Genomic DNA, 14466 nt, shown 5'->3' with positions numbered 1-14466 from the left:
TTTTAGATGGTGGGACAATACATAATTCATTGTAGACTGACATAACACTAAAAGCCATAAATCATACATTTAAGGATATGATTGAATCCACATTATTCTTGGATACAATCAAACACATCATATTATAGTTTAATGAAATTTATGAATGTCACAGACCAACTGGATCACAAAGAGATATTTATAAAAATAAATAGCTATGAGTGTTTATACAATGCAGTGGTGGGTTGCAGGTGGTACACCCCGGTACGGGCATACCAGGGCCTGCCCAGAGCACCAGATACCATTCTGCTATGCTGCTCCAGAGGGCCCACCCGCCTGCCCGAGCTCCTTACCTATATTTGAGCTATTCGGCACTTCCATGCACATATATGGAGTACATGGCACCTGCGTGACACTCCACCGAGCAGCTGGAGCATCGTGGAGGCGTCGCAAGAGGTAAGGACGCATGTGCACGCTGCAGGCATGTGCACAGGCACTGTGTGCATTCATGTAATGGATGCCAGGCCAGAACCCACCACTGATACAATCCATGAACTGGATGTTATGTAAAACAAAATCATATCCAGGGAACACTTATAAAAACTGAACTAAACTAGCCTGAGTAAACCTAGACCCAATTAAAGTCACTTCAACCCCAAATTAATTAAATAATATTTAACAAGCTTTTCTTCTGCTCTCTCTCCACTATTTCCTAATAACTCACACTATACTTTAGAACTGGTTGCAATTTTGCATCAAATCTTTATCATTTACTGATCTCAAATGCTTTCAGAAAGTGTTGAACACTCAAAATCTTCTATTCCCCAGATTGAAGAGTGAATCTTACAAAAGTGACATTCTAGCAAACCCTGTAAAGTTTTCGGCACACTTTTAAATATTGCTTTAAAACCTTTTCTTCTAGATGGATTGAAGAAAACATATGTCCCAAGAAAGCATTACTGGGGATTCCTGCTGGTTGTACTTATAACTTTGAGTGGTTGCTGAGTCAAGAAATATTGTAAATCAATAGTAGAATAACTACTTTCTGCAAAGAAAAAAACCCCATATTAACTGTTGATAATTAAAATTAGCAATTTTGCAGCATTTACACTTACATAGGCAATTTGGGAGAAGCAGACTGTCCAGAATTTGAAATTTTGAATAGGAAATCAAGACACTTATGGGTCACCTTTGCATGAAACTCACAACTGAACACACACTGCTTTTGTTATCTTTATTTACTTCCTTGTTTTCTTTGTACAACACAGGGCATTTCTCATACAGAATGCAATGAGGAAGAAATGGGGAAATATGTACTGGCCTTTTGGCATGATCCCAAAGGCAAGTGAGCAAATATTAATGTAATTCCAGAATAAGGCTAGATGATCAACAGGTTGTAGCTTAGATCTTACATCAGATCCGCAGCAGGCAGGTTGGTTTAGAATTCTGGGAGTTATTGTTCCAATATATGTGGAACAAGTGGGCGTGTGGTTGGAGAAGAGTTCGTGCTCATGAAATTTATAAAGTTTTTTTAAAAAATCTAATTAACATTAGGACATTTTAGTCTTCAGGTGCTGAGTGACCAAATGCAATATGTCTGATTACTGAGGAATATGAACAGTAATAAAAATAATAATAAAACAGAATCCAAAGCAATTTGCATAGTCAATAAGGCTACATAATAGGGTAAACATAGCATTCTCAAATCCAATATTAATGAAAGGTTGCTCAGCTATTCCAGTATTATAACTAGAAGACACTCTCTCACTCCCTGCCCATCCATCCATCCATCCATCCATCCATCCATCCATCCATCCATCCATCCATCTATCTATCTATCTATCTATCTATCTATCTATCTATCTATATCTATTCCAATACTTTGTTGAAAAACACATTAAAAAAATATGCTATGGAAGTTACATCAGTTTTGTGTACTCCAATTTCAATCCCGAAAATGATGTTGAGCCTATTCTTTTTTGTCCTCAACATCTGTTACTCCTATCTCCACTAGTAAGCAATTATCTAATCTATGCCCTTGTTCAATGAGAACAGTTTCAAATTTTAAAAGGGCTCTATTGAATCTATGGAAGATATCTCCTGAATGCAGCACCTTGTAATTCTATTTCCTTGGGCAGGAAAAGTTATAATAGATAATTTTTATGCTAGCAAGCTAGTATCAGATTTAACTAGAAGATTCCTGTCCATCAGTATTCACATCTTCCAATTCTTGAGAGTCAGACACACATTTTCCTTGAAAACTTTAATTTGTACAGCTGTTACTTTCCCCAAATCTTTATGCTGAAAATTAATATATTTTTTCATTATAAATTTGATTCAGAGTTGACTATGTATATTTTGAAGGATTTAAATAATAAGAGAGGTGAAAGAAAACAATGGATTTTGTTCTGCTTGAAAGTAAGTATGTAGAGAAGTTTGTTGAAAGTCACTTTTCCTCAACTCAGATAATTATCTGAATGACTCCATTCCTCTCTCATTTTAGATTTGTACTGAACTGAGTGACTGGATATATTATTACAGTACACTAATTTTTTCTTCTTCTTTTTCTTATTGTATTGTTCAAACCCAGTCATCATGACTTAGTAACCCTTATGGCATATGGCTACATTATAACAACCAATGTTACTATTTGACACAATAATTAGCTGAAACCACAACACACAAATAACAAAAGATGCCAAATATTTGTGTTAAAGTAGAGCAGCTTCCTCCATCTTGTGTTTGTGCAGAATTCCTAAACAAAGGCAGTTGTGAAATATCTGCTGGATAGAATTACTGGACAGAAGAAATTGGACTTTTGAAATCTGTCCTCCAGATCATTCAGCTGAACTCCAGGCCAGATATGGAGTAATCTACAATGTAGATTGGTGCAGAAGAAGAAAGCAGAGGAAGTCTTAAGAATATTGTCTTGCTTCATCCTTTCTCTTCTAAAAAGGAGGAAGAGAAGAGAAAGGATGAAGCAAGACAATATACTTAAGATTTACTCTGCTTACACCTTCTACATCAGTCTTACATTATAGGTGACTCATATAACCTCAGATCAAGACTTGGAAAAACCATTAACTGTGCTTAGTCATAGATCAATATTTATGTAATTAAAATAGGATTGAAGTGCCAAACAGGAGATAAGGAGTTAAATGCCATAAACAAGATTTAAATTTGAAATATTCCTATTTCATAGTCTACCTTTTTAATCACAAGTTCTGTAGACTTGGCATAGCATTGATAATGCCAAAATAAATCACTTCAAATAATTTATATGACAGAGCATGTGTTATACTCTGCATAGTTCTGCAAGGTAACAGTGCAATACTATGTAAGTCTACTCAGAAGTTCCTAGTAGGATACTATTGCATTCTCTCTTTTCATTCTCAGTACTTCTTGTTTCTACCTATGGTTGGTTTTAATGAAAGATTCAAAAACATCTAACAAGGATAAGGGAATTTATTTGGAGGGAATGATTCTAAATCCAATATAATGCCATCAAAGTGTTCCAAAGGCTGTTTGGTTTTCATGAATATACTGGTAACACAGCAACTGTAAACCAAAATTTTGATCAAGATGCAAAAGACATCCTAGTAATCTCAGCATATGGACCTAGTGATCAGCTAGATTTTTAATGGTGGAGAATTTAAAAAAAAACGGCATGACTCTAAAAGTGAATTGCTGAATAACAATGGCACTCATTTACTTATCTTTTTGGTTGGTCACTATAAAAAACCAGATGCCAGATTCCCCTTGTCCAATCAGGAAGAACTATTTTTATCTTCTTGTACTTGTGATGCATACGCCAACTTACTAAATTATTCGTTCTACATCAAATAGAAAAACTTGACAAGCATTTCTGCAAAACTATGCATTTGTAAGCTAATATATATTACTCTGACCAAACATTGATATATATAACCCTAATCCTAACCCTAAAATTAATTTAATTATGGTTCCTGCTTGTGGGCTACTGAGAAACATTATGAGGATGATTGAGTTTATAAAGATTTTTCAGCACACTTAACTGTAATTCCCACAAAGAATTTTCCTACTACTTCATATTTGCCAACAAAGCACATTGGTTCCTGCCAACACACTGTATAAAAAAGCTGCACGCAAGTCATTAGCCACTGACGTCTGAGAGTAAGTAATTTCATGAGGATCCTGATGATTGGATCTGAACTTGGCAGCAAAGCTGAGCCCAGCATATTAGTTGCCCTTTCACCTATCCCAAAAGAAAATTATATCACAAGAGGCTTAAAGCAAATTTACAGAGGGCAAGAAATAGAGAGAATAAAGATGATCAAAGTTCTAGTGATTAGAGAGGGTGCAATCACAGCATAATCATCAAGTAGGGTAAAACATGCTGGAGAGAAAGAAAGAAAAAAACTGCTAGCTTCAGCACCCTTTTTTTCTATTTCTTAGATTGACTTTCATTTCCTCAGTAGATGCCATTCTACATACATCTAATGTAGCTTCATCTAACATTCATACCTCATTACCTGGCTCTTGTCTATTACAACTTTTTTACTTTAAGCCTTGTACTTTTCAGCAAGGACTTGTCTTTTTGTTTAGGGTACTATATACTAAAGTTGGGTAATCCCTGGTCTATATTTGATTGGTATAATTATGCAATAAATCATGCAATAAATATTGGACAGCAAATTATCACTTCTCAGTAATTTCTGCTTATTTTTTAAAAAAATCAGCATTACTGTAAATGTACTAAACAGTAGAAGATTTAATACATCAATTTTTACTGAAAATGAACCATCCTTCCAAAAAAGAAGGGACTCAGTTCCCAAGATTGACATTACCATGCCCCTTAGCCAATAAACTTTAGCTTCTTAACACATGGTTCCCCTCTCTATATCATGAAATGTGGTATCAGGTATAGTTGGTATGACCAACGGTCAGGCATATAGTGCACTTTAACTATTTAGAATAGCCGTTCCCCATGAATCTAAGAAAGGGAGCAAGATTCATTTTTTCTTCCTGCCTTTTTGGTAAGTTAGAAACTTAGAAGAATAACTTTTGATAGTTTTACTATTTTTGAAGACAGTATTATTTTTACTCTACATGAGTGTTGGCTGCTACTTTATCTCATATGTTAGCAGGTAACCTATAGGAGAGACACTGGAACTTGGTTTTGAAGAAGGTATTGTTCATACCTGTGTGGATATCAACCACTGATATATAAAATTCCATTTTCTTTACTTCCGTGCTGTAACTCAACACAGTAATTAAACTTAATGAGGACAATGTATGCATTACTAAACATTCAGTAATAGAGTGATTTCCCCCTGCCCAAAAAAAAAATCAAGTGAACTCTATATCAAATTTCCACAAAATTCTGTTTTGCAAAACTTCTGAGAGATAATTCTTTTCATAAAGGTTTTTTTCCCCTAGAGAAATTAGAAAAAATTCACATACAGTTTCATCTCACTTTTGATCATTATATTTTGAAAGAGATATTCAAGTTTTTTTCCACTTGATTTCATTTCCAAAGGGACTCCCATAAATCAATCCTATCAACACAAAGCTACCTGTAATCTAAATAACATTGCATCTAAAAAAAAACCTTTTTGCTTAGTATATAGCACTGTGCTTCCTTGACAAACCTGTGAATATGTTGAGCTAAAAGATACTATTGGTCCAAGGTTTCCCACATTTTACAAGAAAAAGAAGCCTTATTCATACTCTTTTGTCTAAACCACGAAGAACAAATGTATATTCAAAACACAATAATTAAAAAGGCCATTAACATACAAATATATATATATGTGATGCAGAGGTAGTTTGCTCCTAGTATGTCCTCGATTAGGTGAACTGGTAGTGGCAGCGGCAGAATGCTCCGCCCACCCGCCCGTATGCTTCTGCGCATGCGAGCATAAGTGAACCGGTAGTACGGGGATTTGCAACCCACCTCTGATCTGATGCTGTAGATCAGACATGTTATATTCGTATCCACAGGAACATTCCAGATGTGGAATGTGTTAAAAAGCCTGTAGGAGGTAGCTATTTAAAATTTTAGTTTGAAAAATTAAGTTGATAATTGATTCTAATGATTAATCATTCATTTATTATGTTACACTTTCAGGTCATCTGCCTCAAAGTCTAAAGACATTTGTCCAGAACTTTTATAATACTCAAGCATAAGTAAAACTAAAAAATTATTTGGAAGAATCATATGCAGTGCCAGAACATTTTGAAGTGAAATAAAAAGTAGGGATTGCAAGCTATGATAGAGGAAGCCATTACAGTGATACTACATCAATATCATACTGTAGATAGCCAATTTGTTTCTGGTACAGTTCAATGTATTTGTAATTACCCATAATATAGGAACTCAATATGACTTGCATCCAGACTACCCATGGCAATAATCTTGTTCAGAGGGAATCTAGCAGTCTTGTTCAATCCATGATGTCTCCTTCCTTAAGAAAGATAGTCCCAAACAATGTCTTCTCAATAGCAGCTACTTCCCTGTGGAATAAGCTGCCCTTGAAATACATATTTCTCTATCCTTCCATCTTTTTTCAGCCCAAATTGATCTGACACTTTAATGTAGTATTTAGACATTAAAATACATGGCATAAAATGGTCATTTTATTTTAATTTGGACTAGATATATAACCCCTATGTATCTGTGGCAGAGAAATTAATGGCTTTGGTGGGGCATAGAAAGTAGAGAAATCAGGCTTTTCAATTTTTTCATGTATTGTGTAACTGGATTATAAACTAACTAAAAGGGCAAGGATCTGGTTTGCTGATAAGGCTGCTTAATGTTATTTCCCTCGCATAATAAGCAGCCTCATCTCCAAACTGCTAATTTGAACACCAAAATTTAGAGGACCTATCTCAGACTTTAATGGAGAACATGGATGTAAAATCAAAGCCATGGTGACGTCATGCAGCAAACTCAATTACCTGAATTTAAAAAGCAAGGCTTGTACTTAGTGAGAGGATACAAAAAGTTCTAGCCTTTTTACTGATATTTTGAATAAGCTGGCAAAAAGAGAAACTGAGATAAAGAAACAGAGACAGAATTAGTGACTGTAGAGGGAAAACTAAATTTTAAGATCTGATTCAAAATTCATAGAAAGTCTAGAGCAAAATAATTAATTTCCAACGTGCAAATAATAGAAAACCTTCAGTACTGATTTAAAGCATTAAAACAGTGTTGTATAAAGTAAGCAAAAAAACATCAAGACCCAGAATTCTACAGCAGAATCCATTTTGCCATATAAATATGGTTGACCTAAAAGAATACTGTCTCTGTAAATGCATTTATAAATATTTTTAAAGCAGTATTACTCACTACATACAGTACAGATATGGAAAGTCACTGTTATTGCTTTAAACCAGTATTGTCTGCAACGTAGATTTACATTCCAGAGTAGGCAACTAATTGTCAACCCCAGCCATTTTAAGATGGGTGGAGTTCAACTCCCAGAATTCCCCTCTAGCTTCTTGGATTAAGAAATACTGGAGTAAAAAAGAATAAAGTAAACAAAAGAATTCATTATATTGAATAACGTAAGACAGAATTTTAAATGGAATTGTGAACAAAGGATGAACTAGTTAAAATGTATAAACTTTAGTGACATTTGAAACAAGTTAAAATGTATAAACTTTTAGTGACATTTGAAACAAGAAGAGGTTAAAGAGTGTATGATAAATAGGCTAAAAACTGATTATTATACAAATGGAACAATGGGAAAATGTGATTGAAATGATTGAAATCTACATTATGTACTAATATAATCTTAAAGATAATTTTTATAAAATAATGTACTGTTGGTATATGATACCAAAAATATATCAAGCATGTATAAAGGTGCTTCAAGTTTAAGTTGGAAGTATGAATAAGTAATGCTTTATAGATTTGTGAAAAAGCTAGAAAATTTTGAGTGCAGGCATATAGTCAGAGGATTTTAAAGATTAACATCAATTGAAACTAAAACATTTCTTCCTGGTATTAAAGAATAAACAATTAGAAAAGCCAATTAGGAAAACTATTTTCATATAAAACTGCAGCAAGATTATTGTATGCACAAAGATGGAATGATTTGGCAATACCTAAAATGAAGAAATAGTTGGTGAAATTGATAAAACATGCTGAAATGGCTAAATTGACTTATTTGATTAGAGAAAAGGCAATGTCTACATTTGTTAATGACTAGAAACTCCTTATGGAGTTTTTGCATAAGTAAAAATGAAGTTATGATATATGCTTTGATGATTAGATGGGATAGATTATAGAAAGAAGAGAGTTACTGTATGTTGCAACCATAACATAAGAAGAAAAATTTATAATTGCACTTATAACTGCTGTAGAGAAGATCAGAAGCCATTTCTTTACATTTTCTTCTGTTTTTCTTTTTGCACTTTTTTATTTTCTATTCTATTTTAGTTTATATTAGTTATTATTAAAATTTCCAATAAATTTAATGTCTATGAGTGTATGTAAAAAAGAAAAAAATGAGTGTGTGTAACAATATGTGTGAGAGTGAGAGGTAGGGTGTGTGTCTGTGTGTATGTGAGTGTGTGTGAAACACTGGAATAGAGCTTTTACCTGTGTATGTGATTTTCCAACAGAATGAATAGCATGCTGGGGTCTTCACTCCCAAAAGCAGCTGTGAGACAAAACAAAGGGTGTATTTGATTTGATTTAGAATTAATTAAATGCACTTGTATTTAACATGATCACTCTCCATTCTATTTTCCCTTCTACCATATTAGCAATTAAAGTTTTATCATTGCTATTTTTAAAATGTTTTAAACAATGGGCGGAAATTAGCATATATTATATAGTAGGTCTAATTTTAATAATATTTTTGCAGGGTGGCATATGCTGTTCTTTTTAACTCCGGTGAAGAATCCAGATATTCTTCAAAGTTAAGGATCCAGTTAATATGTTTAAAGTTTAACCCTGCTCTATCATGGCTCCAGAAATGATAGACAGCTTACAAGGCCATGGCAGAGGTCGTCTACTCAGGAAAGTTTCACAAAGAAGGGATCCCTTTGTCAGGCAGCCATCAAACACTACAAGTCACCCTGCTCTGTTCTCTGTCTTCACTAATTAAACTTGATGGCAAGAGTTGGGTTCCACCTGGATTTTTATTAACAGAACATTCTGTTCCTCTCCAAGGCCAACAAGTCATGTCCTTCTAACATTGGCCAATGGCCAACTGGCAGCCCCTAGATTGGAGCTGGCAGCACCACCATTGAGTCAAAGATTATACTAGAAGTCCCCTGAGCCGCTTAATTCTCTTCCCACTGGGGGAAAAAAAACCAGGACTCAGATGAAGTCAAGAAAGCAAATGATTGCAGAAGGACATAGTTTTCATGGTTTCATTTGCATAGTTGGATGGACATTTGGGAGAAAATGTGGGTAACTAGTATTGAATTTACATTGTGTCCTAATTTAAGATAACTTTTTAATAAAATGATATATTGTTGGTATATGACAACAGAGAATTTACAAAAGTTGTGCAAAGGTATTTCAAAACAGTGCTGAAAATGTAAAAGGCATGAAGGAACTTTTGATCATGCATAGTGGATTTGTGAGAAAGCTGAGAAATGTTGGATACAAATTCATACAAAGATGTAAAAAAATTTAAAGATTAATATTGCAAAGAAATTGAAATTGGTTGTACTTGGACTTATGTACAATGAATTAGAAAAGACTTGTGTTGTATTGATTTTGTCTATGGTAACTGCAACATTATTGTATTCACATTGATATAAAAATAATGAAATTCCCACAGTAGGTGAATGGGTTGAGAAAATGTCAGAAATGGCAAAACTGACCTGTTTAGAGAAAACAAAACAAAACAATTTTCTGAAACTCTATAAAAAATTTTGCTGAAAGAAATAAATGCATGGTTTATGTACTTGAAGGTTAGAAAATGGTGGATACCTACCTATCTACTTATTTACCTATCTAGAGGAATAGCCTAAACCACAGAATGCCTACAACATAAGCCAGGATGGCTTTTCTCTACTAATACTGTAGTCTTAGGTACAAATGTCTAGTAGGATGAGGACCGAATTTTATTTCAATATTGCTAACAGGACAGCTTTTTCTTCCTGAAGTTGCTGAATAACCTAGGGAAACATAGCACACAGTCAGTATGGACTTATCTATAGACCAAGGGAGGGACCCAGACACATGTCCATCTTCGGACACTGAGTGGTTTTAGGCAACTCTTTTTCATTTTCCCTTAGCCTAGCCTGCAACATAAGAGTACAATCACACATAAAAATGGAGATGAGAGTGCTAGTTACTCCACCCTGAATTCCTGGAGGAAAGGCAGGATGTAATATAATACTTGAAATAAAAATGTTCCAGTTTATTTAATGTTCAACCAGATGACTCCAATGGAGGCTCTTCCACTAGGAAGTCCCACATCAACTGTGCTTGGACTTATAATTCTGAGCTTTAGTATTTTATTTCTTCAGTGCCATCTCAGAATATAATTGGTTTTGTAACTTATGTAGCATATTCAATGCATTCAACTAAGAACTTTGAATAATGTGTCTAAATTGTTATTTACTTTTTATGAGAGGCATACTGCCTAAAAGTCTAGAAAAACTTTAAACAAAGTGGAGTTTGCCAGAGATTGCAAACTTGCTAAAGAAATCGTGAAGCGTTATCCCAAGGGACAAACTATTATATACAAACAAAATATCAAAAACTATTTTTAAAAGTGTTCTTACCTTTTCCCCATTGAGCTAGCATGTGCAACAGCTGGGCAACAGAGTGCTAAAAACATCAATTAGGTAGCAAACTGCCCCCATTGTTGTTTTTCTCTCCTGTCTGCTATTTGAAAAAGGACAAAAATAAAAAACAAAATAGAGACACCCCCCCCCCCCACACCCACTGTAGGGAAACCTTCAGAGTAGCCTAAAAGCAGTTGCTGCCAAAGAACGACTACATCCACCATTCTATAATTTTGGAAGAAATGCTATACCATGGCTCTGTTTTAATGGTTTTTTTCCCAGGACCTACAGAAGAAACAGTTAATTTCTGAAGTTAATCACAGCATGTGAAGATCACTAGAAGTCCCACAGTGACATTAGAAAAAAACAAAGGTAACATCAATCCAAGGAGCTGTGTTATTCCTGTTTGTAGAAGGGCTCTAATCAACCAGTGGAAAATTAGTAAGAGAGCCACATGTTTTTAAGCTTAACACCTGCCTCTTTTCATTTTCTATTGAATAGTTAGATAACTGAATATTTTAGAAGAACTAGAGTGAGTGAGTATGTTGAAAAAGCATCAAGAAAGACAATCTGGCTCCTTACAATTTTTGTTTAGGACCTAAAATGGGGATGGCCCATGATTCTTATATGAGTGGATAGAGAATAAGAGCACACAATGTTGGGCTCCCACCATAACCCACATATTTTAAATAAAAAAATTAAAAGGGCAAAAAGGTTATATCATGAGGTTTGATTTGTAGCACTAGAAGGCTGTAGCATCCCAGATTACCCAGATTATTGTGAAGAACCTGGCAACAAACTGAAGACAGAAACACCTTATTATGTGTTAATACTATAGAAACCTAAAGTCTCACTGAAAGTGCAGTGGTTTGCACTTGAATGGCAAGGAATGACTCCACTGTTTAACAATACTTTTTTTCTTTCTAAAATCCCTGATCTGCAGTAATACAAATATTGATTTGGAAATGAAGTTACAGGTGATTCCATTTTATGACTCAGAACATAATAAGCAATCCACTCTACCTTAAATTTTTTTGTTAATATATCCAAATATTATATGTTGTCAGCGCAACAGGCAGACACATTCATGGTTAAGCTATGCTACTTGACTATTTCGAATCTCAGTTACAAGGAACGATAGAAGTATAGAACAATGTTTCCTGCAATTCTATATTTGGACAAGAGCCTTTTTTGGGGAGTGAACTGAAAGGTTCTGACTCTGCAATCTAACAATACTATATAAAAAAGATCTATATATTCAAATCAGGCATCCCTCTATCCAATCTTCCTTAAAGTAAGCTTAGATTTTGGGAAGTTGTAGTCCTTACATCTAAAGCAGTGTTTCTCAGCTTCTTAGCCCAGGATCTGGAACTGGAAATCCACACATCCTCAAATTGCCAAGATTGAGAAATACTGAGCTAAATGGCTAGAATAAGAATGGGGATGGGAATTTATTAATTTACAATTTGTGGGCTTCCCTTCTAAACATGATTCAGGGCATCTTACAATAGTCTTTTAAACTCACCAAAAAGTTAAAAGCTTTAGGGTTTTTTATTATAATTAGTAGTCAAATTAACATGATTGTACATGCATATTTATTGATAGAGTGTGCTCTATCAATACTTAAAAGGCATTGTCAGAAGGCTCCGATATAACAAATCTGGAAATTATGCTCATAGTATAATTTGCCATATTGATCCACATATTTTCCTATCTCTCGTCCTAGTACAATTTTCCAAACTATAACAGTATATTGAAACTGAGATTATTGAATAATAATCAGTTTCCCTGTCATTTTCCTTTGTCCCACTCCTCCTGTTTTCATCTTTGTTCCAGAAATGTAAACAGGAAAGGAAGACTGCAATCTGAACAGGAAACAAATAGTAGGAAGAGGAAGAGTTTTTTGAGACAGGAAGTTACAAAAGTAACTTTAAAACTCTGTGTGGTTTTATGTATATATTTATAAAAACAACTTTTAAAAAAATCCAGAGGAAAAGAAGAAATATCAGATTTGAAAGGAATGTGAATAAACACAAGAAAAAAAATAAAACAAATTCAGATACAAAAGCCTTCAGAATCTTACATTACAGATATTAGGTTTGGACTACAATTCTATCTGCACATACTCAAAACTGGGGCAAGTTTGTAGATTTTATCCTCAGTAAATAATACGATCAGGCAGCATGTCTTTCAGTTCACAGGCAACCCCCCCCCTCCCCACCCTTATCCTCAATCTGACCTTTCCTAACTCCAGTTTTATGAAGGAAAAATAGAAGCAAAAGGAGAAGAGAAGGAGAGAAAAGAGAAGGAGAGATAAACAAGCTTACCTGACTTGTGTTTCCGCTGTTGCTCCACTCTCAGAACTGGGGAATCCTGTTTAGTTTGAATCCTTTATCTACCTGCCTCCAAAGTTGCCACGCCTCTTTCTCTTGACATCACAGCCGCCAAAACACACATACAAGGAGAATAGAAATAACCACAGGTAAGAGAGAAGGTGCACCATAATTTCAAGCTCCTTTCTTCTTGGCAGGATTTTAGAGAGTTTTATGGTTAACTTGCTTAACTTTCCCTCCTCTGGGACATTCCTTTTCCTCTTCTCCATTCTACTTCATTTGTTTTTCAGTCAGTTCTCGGGGTTATTCATACCATTTCAGACTTTCCTAACTAGCAGGGAAAGGTCATTGAGTGTTATTGTAATAAGTCTGATAAAGCCAGGCTTGACAGCTTCAGAAAAGTAAACTGTGGGATGGGGAAAATTGGGAGGGCAATCAGTAGAAGATGGAGAATGAAAGATCATATTTCTGGCTAATGTATACACTGGCACCTAGCTTTATAATTTTACACAGAGATAAATTTTATTAGAATACTGACCACGAGCTGATTTCAATTTACATAACAAACCCCAAAGTCCTCCTCGTTATAGGATGATTAGATATTCAGAAAAGGATCCCATATGAAGAAAATTTTATTTTTTTTAAAAAAGTTAAAACACAGCATTGCCATTTAATTAAGTTTTACAAAAGAAGCATTCAATTTAATCTTGTGACACTAGACTGACATTAATCAAACATCTTTAATGGAACATAAGGCAACAATCTTTTTTATCAAGGTTTTGTCTTTCAGTAGTTTTCAAGCTTTCTAGCAGCTTTTCTTCATTCTGGTATGGATGGCATATATGTTTGATAAATAATGCAATGTGGCAGAGAAACAAGGAGATAAAAATATTATAAGGCATATTTCAGCCCATTTTTCCCATCATTTTCATTCCTGAATTAAGAATACATAGCAGCAACTGGTAGAGTTACATATTATCTTTGATGATGATTTCCATTATATTATCTAGGGATAAGGAAGGTAGCATTTTGTCAACAACTGGAGGAAACAATTTCCTCCCTGCTCTAGAACAAGGCCCAAAGTCCATTGGGGTTTTTAGGATAGTGTGATGAGAAGTACAAATGATTTTTTGAATATTTCCAAAGAATACTGAGTTTCTCCAAGGTATAATTTGAAAAATAACATCATAGGTAGTCTTTGACTTATAACTATTCATTTATCCACCATTTAAAGCTAGAAATGCAGTGAAAAAAAGTCACAACCTGTATTTGCACTTAACAAGCATTCACAGTATTCACATGATCATGGGATCAGAAATTGAGTGTTTGATAAATTCTGGCCCCAGTTGTGATTGTAAATCAAGGACTATCTGTATAAAATATTCTGTTTAGTATTATGGTTCATGTATCTCTAGTT

At 34.5% G+C, this 14466-nt stretch overlaps 1 protein-coding gene across 3 annotated transcripts in view; it reads right to left on the bottom strand.

Moving 5' to 3' along the window:
* Positions 1–14172, bottom strand: part of GRB7 (growth factor receptor bound protein 7) — a 53396-nt gene extending 39224 nt beyond the window's left edge. The window contains exons 1-3 of one of the 3 annotated variants that reach the window (XM_032238143.1): positions 13044–14172; positions 10714–10813; positions 8567–8627 (exon numbers count right to left, since the gene is read on the bottom strand). The gene's annotated coding sequence lies outside the window, so the exon portion shown is untranslated. The remainder of the gene's footprint in view (positions 1–8566; positions 8628–10713; positions 10814–13043) is intronic. The other 2 variants (XM_032238142.1, XM_032238144.1) reach the window with 2 other exon arrangements.
* Between the last annotated feature and the right edge of the window lie 294 nt (positions 14173–14466).

Source organism: Thamnophis elegans, chromosome Z (assembly GCF_009769535.1).
Source record: "Thamnophis elegans isolate rThaEle1 chromosome Z, rThaEle1.pri, whole genome shotgun sequence".
NCBI classification, from domain to species: domain Eukaryota; kingdom Metazoa; phylum Chordata; class Lepidosauria; order Squamata; family Colubridae; genus Thamnophis; species Thamnophis elegans.
This window is presented reverse-complemented; position numbering and strand designations above follow the sequence as displayed.